The sequence below is a fragment of the Dipodomys merriami genome, unplaced genomic scaffold (genome assembly GCF_024711535.1).
Source record: "Dipodomys merriami isolate MVZ:Mamm:240054 unplaced genomic scaffold, mDipMer1.0.p SCAF_38, whole genome shotgun sequence".
Taxonomy (NCBI): Eukaryota; Metazoa; Chordata; class Mammalia; order Rodentia; family Heteromyidae; genus Dipodomys; species Dipodomys merriami.
Window position 1 is genome coordinate 4,865,642 of NW_027205381.1, and position 12,842 is coordinate 4,878,483.

At 40.0% G+C, this 12,842-nt stretch overlaps 1 pseudogene; it reads left to right on the forward strand.

Moving 5' to 3' along the window:
• The first annotated feature begins 1,746 nt into the window (after positions 1-1,746).
• On the forward strand, positions 1,747-10,629 carry LOC138804968 (E3 ubiquitin-protein ligase RNF168 pseudogene; annotated as a pseudogene).
• The last annotated feature ends 2,213 nt before the right edge of the window (positions 10,630-12,842 follow it).

Sequence of the window (12,842 nt, forward strand, 5' to 3'; positions counted from 1 at the left end):
TCATTTGCTTTTTTAGAGACGTGATATACTTTCACAAAATTATACACGGGGAAACTCGGCAGATCCCACACAGCTAACACGGGACTGATTGAGAGCTAAATTTAACATACCCACTAAGTCATAGCTCAGTGCAGGAATTCAAAATTGTTGTTCTTGAAATATCTTTGGATGTTTTATGTAGTATAAGAACTGCATAATTTTTACTTCTTGCAAGAATTTAGTCTGATTAAGTATTTAGAAAATGCTACAACGCCATTATAACATTATGGATATATTATGATAGCCATAAAAAAGAGGAGTTGCAATCTGTAAGAATAGACAAATAGATACTTTGACACAACTCCAATACCATACTCTACAATAAAACATGATGACATGGATTTGTTAATATTAACCCTAATTGTAGCTATACATATTGAGGCTGTACATATTTTGACTTTTCTATAATGGCCATGGGTTATGCATAGGATGAGTTAGTAGAGTTGTTACAAGGACTGAGTTAGACTTTTGGGACTCAAAAATCTAGTTTCACCACCTACAAGCCATATGACTGGGGAAGCGATAGGAATTCTCTGCTCTTCAGTTTCCTCTTCTGGGAATGGAATGGTCCCATATCTGCTCTGAAAATCTTTAATGATAAAATGCAATGATCAGCACAGTGCCTGGCATAGGAAAGGGCTTGACTATTGTTTAGTTTTATATTTAGAACTCAAAGTTGGCAGCCAATTATCTTGTCCTTTTCATATACCTCTAATCATAATTGGAAGAAAAGTTCATTATTCATGCTTGGAATCCAATATAGATATAGATATATATATCTAACTATATTTATATATATATATATATATATATATTAAAAAGAAAAAATAGAATCAATGATTTGTCCAGCCACTTATCCATTGAAGCTACTAGCCATACCAGTTGCTGGCTGAGGTCCATCCAGCCTCTAAATGAGACAAGGTGGACAGAGTCAGACCCTACAACTGGCCCCACACCTGAGTTGAACCTAGGCCTGGCATCTAGGTCTCTGACCAAGCTCACTCCTGACTCCAGGATCAGCCTCCATAGGTAACATTCCACTAGCCTAACCTGTACCCAGCTCAGGACTTCATGCTCACAATACATCCTATATCCTGCCCCACTCACCTTTTCCTCTCACTCCTCCAGTGCTCAGCCACCCTCAGAGCCTTCTCATCTGAGGACTTCCCATAGGAAGTAGCACATTACCGATGAGCACCTGCCTTGTGCTGACTCAGGATTGATTTCCTCAGACAACTACCCCAGTCTATTTCTCATTCTCTCAAGAAACATGTGAGGTAAATAAGATATTTAAATGGGAAAAAACCCTGAGCTCCACATCAACCCCAAATCCAGTTTCTTAGGAGGTGCCCAACACAGTAATACAAATAACATGGCATGTCCTGATATAAAATGCTAAAGTACCTTTCCTGCTCACTAGCCAATCAGCATAAATCTTAACAAATAATTGCTTTTCATCAGCAGCAAGACCTCTCAGAGCCAGCAAAAGCTGATATGCATTCCCTCATTAACACTTGGAATTCATCAAGTCTCTCTACCAATAATAGTGTCGGAAATTTCCTTGTATCCCCATCCTGGCCAGCATTTGTTTTTATTGTTATTTTGGTTTGTGTGTGGGTTTTTTGGTGACAACCTTTCTAACTGATTGAGATGGTATATGTGGCACAACTTTATTTAAAAATTATTCTTTATGGAGGGGGGACCAAGATGGCGACGGAGCAGTAGGGAAACGCCATAGCTGTCTCCAACCAAAAAGAGAGTTCGAGTTCCAACGCTTAATCTCCCCAAGAGACCGACAACAACAAAAAGATGAACACTCAGAGAAAAACCAGAGGCAGAGAATAACAAAAAAAGAAAGAGGAAAAGAAGAATTTCAGAACAGAGAAAAGTGAAGACCCCTCCCCCAACCTTTACTGGCCGCGCGGCAGTGCGACAAGCCGCCGGCCAGCCGGCCCAGCGGGGACTGTGGGAGCCCCAGAGTCACAGCAGAGACACAGGGGGCCGCTTTCAGATCACCAGGTACTGGTTTGCAGAACAGCGGATCGCCAGGAACAGAGAAACCTACCAGCCGGGAGTCTCCACGAGGATCCCACCCCCCCCCACTCTCCACCCGAGCAGAGAGGCTCCATCCCGCCAAAGCTGCTTGGCAACAGCAGCGCGACAAAGGGACCTATCGGCAGACCACCCGCCCGCCCGATCTCGATCGCAGCGACCTGGCTGGGCCGCTTGCACCCCAGAGGTACTGCGAAGAAGCTGCCTGAGCGTGGACACTTTTGACCCGACAGCTTCGACAGAGGCAGAGACAGAAAAGAATCACACAGAGCCACCACCGCCCAACCCAGCCCGGATTGCAACAACAACTGACGACCTACACCACACAGAAACAACCAGCTCCAGGGTGAGTACCCCACAGGGGAAGTGTATCCCTCAAGGGAGACCAGAGCTGGAGGGAATCCCCAGACCCTGACCTAGACTCCCTACCCCAACACCCGGACCACAGGACCCACTAAAACTGGGAACTGTTTGAGAGCTCCACCAGCCCGTGGAGCACACTTAGCTGGCCAGGCTAGAGCAAGAGCACCCCTGGAAGGGAGCTTAAATGCCCAAGCCAGGAACAGCGCCCCTGGGTCAAGACTACCAATAGTGGAAGAAATTTGAACTGTGTCCCCCAGGCTGTATAACCTAGGTGGTATACACATCAGCACAGGCCTAACGAGTGCGCTCCAGGCTGCATAACCTAGGTGGTACACACATCAGCACAGGCCTACCAAGCGCGCTCCAGGCTGGGGCCGGAACCAGGCCCGGGGATCCGGCGCCTGAACAACACAACCAACTCCTCCCAATTGAAGTAAAAAGCTGAGCATACGCCTCAACAGAGGGGAGAAAACCAGGAAACAACACTCCCCGGGAAGCACGCCTGTGACAACAAAAGACCTGGAGGCCCAGGACAAGAGAAGCCCAAACCCCACCAAAACTCCACCCATATACCCTAGACTGGGAATTGGGCAACACAGGCTGCCAGCACCTGATAGTAAGCAGGAGCTCAGACTGTTAAGGCGGCTCAGCAATAGAGTGATAGTCTTGGATGTATGAGGCCCTGGATCTGATTCCTCAGCATCACAAAAGCAAAAAGGGTCAGAAGTGGTGCTGGGGCTCAAATGGTAGGGTGCCAGCCTTGAGCTGAAAAGCTGAGGGACAGCACCCAAACCTAGAGTTCAAGCCCACAACCAGCCCAAAACAAACAAACAAAAACACATCAGGAGCCCATAGCAGACTCCAGTATTTGGGAGAGTGCATCCAGAGCATCTGTTCTTCACAAGAGCACCCGTAGGAGCAAACACAAGCAGTCTAGGCTGCTCAACCCTTCCAAAGGCGGGAACTGCCAGCAATCTACAGCAGAGAGCTGAGAATCCTAAGTAAGTCAGAATAGCAGCTGGAAATAGGCTCCCAACAGAACCCAGATCAGGCACAGACTCTCTCTACCAATACAGAATCAGCAACCAAGCAAAGACAGACACACCAAAACAAAATTGAAGAGCAGTCTCCTGAACCTCCATGCGAAAATCACAGAGAAAAATCACAAGGTTTACCACCACCCAGGACAGCAAGCTCACCTCAAAAGCCAGCAGCCATGCAGGGGAGAGCCCCAGTGGGAGCAAAGCAGGAATGGAAGACAAAAGCTACATCCAAGGGTTGCTGGAGGCAATGACTCAAGAAATGAAGCGAGAAATTGATCAGAAATTGAAAGAGCACAAGGATGAACTATCCAAAGAGATACAGGGTATCAAACAAGAGATGCATGCAAAAATAGAAGCTGCACAAACCTCAGTAAGAAGTGAGATAAACGCCAAATTAGAGGTAATGCATACCTCATTGAGAGGTGAGATCAGTACTCTGAGAACCAACATTGAATCCATAAAGGGATCCATTTCCTCCATGCAAACCACAATAGAAGCCACTGTCAACAGAGTGAATGAAATGGAAGGTAGAGTGTCAGATACAGAAGACAGAATACACCAACTGGACCAAAAAGTGACAGATATGGAAAAATCACTCAAATTAAACCAAAGGGATATTCAAGAGCAAGCAGATAATGGTAAAAAATTTAACCTTCGCATAATTGGAGTGGACAAAGGTGAGGAATTCCAGAGCAAGGGAATGCAACACCTATTTAACAATATAATCAATGAAAATTTTCCCCACCTCAAAAATGACCATCTTAACTACATTACTAAAGCTTATCGAACACCCAACAAGCAAGATCCCAGGAGAAACACTTCTAGACACATTATAGTAAAAATGATAGATCTGAATAATAAGGAAACAATCCTGCATGCAGCAAAAATGAAGAAGGAGCTATACTACAATGGGAAAAAAATAAGAATTACTGCAATGAATGCAAGAAAAGCCTGGGAAAGCACCATACGAGCCCTGAGAGCCGATAACTGCCAACCCAGACTGATATACCCGGCAAAGCTAGCATTCACATTCGATGGAGAACTGAAAACTTTTAATAGCAAAGAAAAACTAAATGAATACATAAACATTAAGCCAGCATTACAAAGAATTCTAAGACGGGGGACACAACCTGAAGAAAGCAACCAGGAACTGGGGCCTGCCCCAAACAGGTGTTACTCAAAGTCTAACTGAGCAAGCACAGGAGGAAAGGAAAGAAGAAAAACTTAGGAAAACGGAATGGCAGGGACAACAATGCATCTCTCTATACTTTCTCTTAATATAAATGGGCTGAATTCGCCAATTAAAAGAAAATGAACTGCGGAATGGATCAGAAAACAAGACCCATCCATCTGTTGCCTTCAGGAGACCCACCTCTCAGCCAAACATACAAACAAACTCAGAGTGAAGGGGTCGAAAAGGATCTACCAATCAAACACCCCCAGTAAGAAAGCAGGTGTTGCAATCCTGATATCAGACAAAATAAACTTTTCATTAAAATCAGTACAGAAAGACAAGGACAGACACTACATATTAATAAAGGGAACAATCCAAGAGGAGGATATAACCATCATCAACTTATATGCCCCAAATATTGGTGCACCCAGATATGTCAAACAAATGCTCTCAAACTTACAGAATAAAATAGATCCCAATACGATAATACTAGGAGACTTTAACACACCACTCTCACCAAGGGACAGGTCTACCAACCAGAGGATTGGCAAAGAAGCTACCGAATTAAGAGAGGCCATACTTCAAGTGGAATTAACTGACATCTACCGAGTATTTCACCCTAAAACAACACAGTACACATTCTTCTCAGCAGCTCACGGAACTTTCTCCAAAATAGACCATATCATAGTTCATGCAAGGAACTTAAGCAAATACAAAGGGATCGACATAATCCCCTGTATCCTATCTGACCACAGTGGAATCAAGCTAGCTCTCAATAACAAAGCATACCGCAGAAATTTCTCTAATACATGGAAATTGAACAGCACACTCATTAACAATGCCTGGATAACAGAAGAGATCAGAGAAGAAATAAAGCATTTCCTACAACTCAATGAAAATGAAAACACCTCACAAAGAAACTTGTAGGACACAGCAAAAGCAGTCCTGAGGGGCAAATTTATTGCCCTCAGTGCCCACATCAAGAGAATGGAGACAGACCAAGTAAATAATCTCATGTTGCAATTAAAACAGCTACAAAAACAAGAAAAAATGGGACCTAAAGCTACTAGACGAAGCCAGATAACCAAATTAAAAGCAGAGATTAACCAATTAGAAAATCAGAAAACCATAACCAAAATAAACAAAACAAAAAGCTGGTTCTTTGAAAAAATAAACAAAATTGATGGGCCATTGGCTAGATTAATTAAAAAAAGAAGAGAGGAAACCCATATTAATAGGATTAGGGATGCCACGGGAAACATCACAGCACGTATCCAAGATATCCAAACAATTCTAACAGACTACTTTCAAAAGCTATACTCTCTAAAGGAAGAAAATCGGGCAGAAATGGATGCATTTTTAGAGAAATACAAGTTGCCCAAACTGAGCAAAGAAGAAGTTAACCAATTAAATAAGCCAATATCCTATAATGAGATACAGGAAGCTATCAAAAGTCTTCCAACAAAAAAAAGCCCAGGACCAGATGGATTCACAGCAGAATTCTATAAGACCTTTAAACAAGAACTAATACCCATACTCCTCAAGCTCTTCAGAGAAACAGAGAAGGAGGGAGCTATCCCAAACTCATTCTACAAAGCCAATATCACACTCATCCCCAAACCAGGCAAAGACCCAACCAAAAAGGAGAATTACAGGCCAATCTCCTTGATGAACACAGATGCAAAGATCCTTAACAAGATTCTAGCTAACAGAATCCAGAAACACATAAAAAAAATAATTCACTATGACCAGGTAGGCTTCATCCCAGAGACACAGGGATGGTTTAACATACGTAAGTCAATAAATGTAATCCAACATATCAACAGAGCCAAGGTCAAGAATCACATGATTATCACCACAGATGCAGAAAAGGCCTTTGACAAAATTCAACATTCATTCATGCTAAAAGCTCTGGAGAAAATAAGAATAGAAGGAACATTTCTAAAAACAATAAAAGCCATTTATGACAGACCCATAGCCAATATTATACTTAATGGGGAAAAGCTACAACCAATTCTCCTAAAATCAGGAACAAGGCAAGGATGCCCACTGTCTCCAATCCTCTTCAATATAGTCCTAGAACCCTTAGCCAGGGCAATAAGGCAAGAAAAAGACATTAAAGGGATCCGCATAGGGAAAGAAGAAGTTAAGCTATCCCTTTTTGCAGACGACATGATACTATACCTCCACGATCCCAAAAACTCCATCCCAAACTCTTAGAAATCATAAATCACTTCGGCAAAATAGCAGGATACAAAATAAACCCACAAAAATCGGTTGCCTTCCTATACACTGATAATGTACAGGAAGAGAGGGAAATAAAGGGAGCAACCCCATTCACAATAACCTCCCGAAAAATAAAATATTTAGGAATTAACCTAACCAAAGATGTAAAAGAACTATTTAATGAGAACTATAAAAAGTTAAAGAAAGAAATTGCAGAAGACACTAGGAAATGGAAAGACCTCCCATGCTCCTGGATAGGCCGACTTAATATAGTAAAGATGGTAATACTTCCAAAACTAATATACAAATTCAATGCAATTCCTATTAAAATCCCAATGACGTACATCACTGAAATACAGAAAACAGTCCAAAAATTCATATGGAACAACAAAAGACCTAGAATAGCCAAAACAATTCTAGGGGATAAAGACAATATGGGAGGGCTATCCATGCCGAACTTCAAACTCTACTACAGAGCTATAATAACAAAGACAGCATGGTACTGGCACAAAAACAGACCCGAAGACCAATGGAACAGAATAGAAGATCCAGAAATAAATCCGCAGGCCTACAAGCAGCTGATATTCGATAAAGGAGCCAAAGACATACAATGGAAGAAACACAGCCTCTTCAACCGCTGGTGCTGGGAAAACTGGACAGCCACATGCAGAAAACTAAAAGTGGACCCCAGCCTATCACCATGCACCAACATCAACTCAAAATGGATTAAAGACCTTAACATTAAACCTGAATCTCTGAAACTACTGCAGGACAGAGTAGGAGAGACACTTGAACTAATAGGCACAGGAAGGAACTTCCTGAACAGAGTCCCAGGGTCACAACAAATTGGAGAGAGACTCGACAAATGGGACTACCTTAAAATAAAAAGCTTCTGCACAGATAAAGCTATCGCAACCAAGCTAGAAAGACAACCAACTAATTGGGAAAAAATATTTACCAGCAATATATCAGACAAGGGGTTAACATCCTGTATATACAGGGAACTCAAGAAACTAATCCCTCCCAAACCTAACAAACCAATTACTAAATGGGCAAGGGAACTAAAGAGGGACTTCTCAAATGAAGAAATAAAAATGGCAAAGAAACACATGAGGAAATCTTCATCATCCCTGGTGGTGAAGGAAATGCAAATAAAGACAACCCTGAGATACCACCTTACCCCAGTCAGAATGTCCCACATCCACAAATCAGCCAACGACAAATGCTGGAGGGGATGTGGAGAAAGAGGAACCCTATTACACTGCTGGTGGGAATGTACACTTATACAACCACTTTGGAAAGCAGTCTGGAGGGTCCTTAGAAAGCTAAAGATTGACCTCCCTTACAACCCAGTCATACCACTTCTAGGCATCTACCCTGAACAACAGGAACCATTATACAAGGACACGTGCACCTCCATGTTTATTGCAGCACTGTTCGCAATAGCTAGGATATGGAAACAACCTAGATGCCCCACCACAGATGAATGGATCCAAAAATTGTGGTATCTATACACAATGGAATATTATGCAGCCATTAGAAATGACAAAATAATGGCATTTGCAGGGAAATGGATGGAGCTAGAAGGAATCATGTTGAGCGAGGTAAGCCAAGAACGAAGAGACAAACAGTACATGGTCTCCCTGATAAGTGGATGATAAATCCAAAATGTTAGGTGATATGACAAAACTAACAGGACTTAAGAAACAAAGAACTCCCACTCATCTGGTTGAACCACTACCAAATATCCCCATGCTGCTGATCACATATAGGGTATATAACATGTGAGCACCGTTATATATTAACAGACTGTGATAGACAATTTGCTCCAGGAAAGTTAGAATGAACTTGTGACTTTAAACGAGCATCATTATTCCACAATACTGTGAATTACCGGAAATTAAGTAATCACTTAATCACAATCAAAAAAAAAAAAAAAGAACCTTGGGGAAGGGAGGGAGGGAGGGGATGGTAGGGGGAAAACAATTGAGGGGGTAACAATGCTCAAGAGGAAGTGTACTCATTACCTCACTCATGTAACTGTAACCCTCTGTATAGTATCTTTACAATAAAAAAAATTAAAAAAAATTATTCTTTATGTCAATGGTGTTTTGAATGTAACTGAAAACTTTCTTAGGGTCTTTGGGCAAGAATCAGAGGAAATCACTGACAACTAACAGTCAATTTTTCTATTAAGTTAACCTGAGGAACTGAAGAAAGAGTATGAAGAAGAGATAAGCAAGGTGGAGGCAGAATGACCATCCACTGAGGAAGAAAAAAATAAAGCTAGTGAAGAGTACATACAGAGATTGTTGGCAGAGGAAGAAGAGGCAGAAAAAAAGACAAAAGCAAGATGGAAGAGCAACTGAAAAGTGATGAAAAGCTGGCAAGAAGACTAAGTATCAATATTAACAATTTTGATGAGGCTTCTCCCCTGAATTCCAGAAAATCTGATACAGTTACACCCAAGTCACCAAAGAAAGATAAGAACAAACAAAGAAATACTGGAAATATTCAGAAGTATTTGTCACCTAAGTCTCAATTTCATTCATCATCACAGCCTTAAGTTGTACAAGAAGACAGGAAAAACTCCAAGAAAAAAACTCTAAGAAAGTTGACAATAGTGATGCCAAAAGTCCTACGTGGCCAGATACCAGAACCAAAGAAGATATGCCAACACATTCTCCACAGATATACCTTGAAACTCAGGAACAAGGTGCAGCATCCTCAATAAAGTCACCTTTGCTACAGTTACATGCCTGTGAAGGAAGAGCCCTAACAAGATCACATGATGACAAAAAGATTGTGTCAGAGTCATGAGGGGCCTAACACTGATTCTAAAGAAGCTACATTTACACCTGGTGGCATCACAGAGAATGGGTGTACTATGTCAGGTAGGACGCAGAAGATTGAAAACAGCATAGATTCAGCAGAAAATAAAGAGCCCCACCTGTTGACTAGTAATGGTATTTCCAAAAGGAAAAATGAGTCCTCATTTGAAGCAGTCAAGGATCTATGCTTTTCTTCAAAAAGAAGAAAAGTGTTCCCCAAATCTTCTTCAGATCAAAAGGAAACAGGAAAATTTTTTACCCAAAAACTGATGGAGTATATACTTTTTGAGAGACATAAAGGAGAAGAGCAGTACAGGTTATGTTATTAGCACTGAAACTTCAGAAGGATGTAGATAAAGAACAAATGATGCCAAACAAGCAAAAAGGACCCCCCAGATGGGTATCCACTATTGCTATATCCTCACCTCCAGAAAACTAGCTCAATGGACAAAGGAAAAATTCCAAAGATAGGAACTTCAAAAAACAAATTGATACAGTGCTCAAAATGGGGGAGAAGCTCAAGAGATGGAAATCAGAAGCCTTCTTCTAGAATACAGTTGAAATATTCAGCTAATGGAAAAAAAGATGCCAAAGTCTACCAGAGATAATTGTAATTTAAATAAAAGTGCTCATTCTGGGCTGGGAAGGTGGATCAGTGGAAGAATGCTTGCCTAGCATGTATGAAGCTGTGGGTTCAATTCCTCAACACCACATAAACAGAAAAATCCAGAAGTGACATTGTGGCTCAAGTGATAGAGTGCTAGCCTTGAGCAAAAGAAGTCCAGGGACAGTGCCAAGCCCTGAGTTCAAGCCCCAGGACTGGCAAAAAATAAAAATTAAAAAGTGCTCCCTTCAGCCTAGTAATTCACAGAAAAATATTTTTCAAATGTTTCAGAGATAAAAGCAGTAATGCAGGAGTAATAGGGAATATTTCATAACCTAACAGAGCTGGGTTGTAAAGCTCTTTTTTATTAAAGAATCCTTACAAGTTTATTGTAAGTTCCTGCTCTGTAATCATAGTTGTTATCATTAAATATTGTCATTACAAGGGAAGAATGTATAAATGTGTCTCTGTAAAACTCAGTAGTTAACAGGTGCCCTTATCTTTTCCATTGTTAGTAACCGTGTCATATACTGAATTTGCCATCCTCATGGATATAAAAATGCCTTAGTCAAAGTCCAAGAAGTCTTGAAGAGCTGTTCTCTTTCCAGGATTTCATGTTTGAAATGGCAGCTTCTCACCTTTTGTCAGGAACAGTGATCAAAGCAAGATTGCACTATACCAAGTGGTTAAAAAAAAAAAATCTAGGTTGAGTTTAAAAGCCCAAGGAATACTTGAAATGTACAACACTAATTTTCCATCTCAATTTAAATTTTAAGCATTATATTGTTTGTTTCCTTTGGTTTAAAATGGTTTAGGATCTATGTTAAATCAGTTTTCTGGAAAACTGGAATTCAGTTACAGAAAAGAAACTAAATTATTTATAGAAAGGAGAGTTTGAGTTGGGTTGGGGCTGGGTGGGGTGCCTTGGCAGTCAGGAACCAAACCAGGGAATTAGGGAACAGGTCTAGAATGAACATCAAATTCCTTTTTATTTTTTTAAATTTAATTACATTGGTGTTGATTTAGAGGTGATATACAATGGGATTATCTTTACATATGTAAGGTAGTAAGTACATTTCCTTCCTTCTGTCCTTAGCTGTGCAGAAACCTTTTATTTTAACGTAGTTCCATTTGTCAAGTTTCTCTCCTATCTCTTGTGCCCCTAGGTCTCTATTCAGGAAGTTCAGCAGGTTCCTTTTGTCAGAACATTTTCCCTTACGCTTTCTTTGCTAAATCACATAGAAAACATTTTGGTTTTACAGCATTTTGACACCATAGTATCTAATATAAAAAGCTACTTATCTGAATTTTGGGGAATTTGTGTTTCTACTAAACTGCTATTGCTATTCCAGGGAAAACAAAGACAGAATTAACTGTAAGAAAATTCTATTGTAGTATGTTGTAAAAGCTGGAACAAGCATGTGTTTATGGACAGAAACAGGAAGTATGCTATATGGGGTTTGTCCTGTCTTGTCCCTGGAAGTTAAATCACAAAGCACTGATTTTATTTAGTGATGTTTAACTTAGAGACTTTATAAGAACAACTTTCAGCAAACAATAGTTTTAATAACATTTTTGCTGTTGTGTTAGTAATCCACTTAATGTCAATAAACAATAAGCTCTTCCAGCACGAATTCTAGCTTTAAGTAGTTGGTATTTTCCTGTGTCATCAAACTTCTTTTCCTTCCAAATTTGTGGTTAAATTTCTCTCATTCTTTGCATACTTTATAGTATCTATAGGATTATTGACTGGGTAAAGATGAGTAAAGTTCCAATTCAAAATTGTTTTCCCTTTTTTAAAAAAAAGGCCCTCTGTATAATAATTGTGATGAAATATAGTCAGAAACAAAATTTGTCTAAAACAGACTAAAATCAGTCTGATCGAATCCATGTGTAATTAATATTCAATATGCAATTGAGTATACAATTTCACTTAATGTTTTAGGGTAGACATTATCAGAACTCTTTGAATTGACAGTTATTTAACTCCTGAAATAGACACAATAGCCCATAATGTGACATATTTAAGATTAATTATTTAACTACTAATATGTCTATGAAGAAGTCTTCCTGATTAAAGTTGGTTTAAGATAACTTTTCATTTCTTTATTAGCCTTTCTGTCATTCATAGAAATAGAAACTAATAACATTTTTGTGTCAGGAGAGTCAGAAGACTGTACTGCTTTTATCTTTCATTTTTGTGGAAGATATGCTAGAATGTTTAATTTCTCACTGAGAAATTAAGCTTTAGCTGCACAGATAAGAATAATCTGAAAAACTAAAGGAATTATTAAAGATAAAAACTTGCTTTCACATGGTTCTATAGTATTTAAGGTTCAATATACATAGAAAAAAAAGTCAAATCTTATGTTTTAATATAGTTTATAGCCATATCAGCCCTTCTTATAATAAGCTACACAGCAGTCCCTTGGTAACCACATGTGTGGATCCAAGAAGACTCTGGCATGACCTCTCCAGATGCCAAGAACTCATTCTATATACCGTGGATG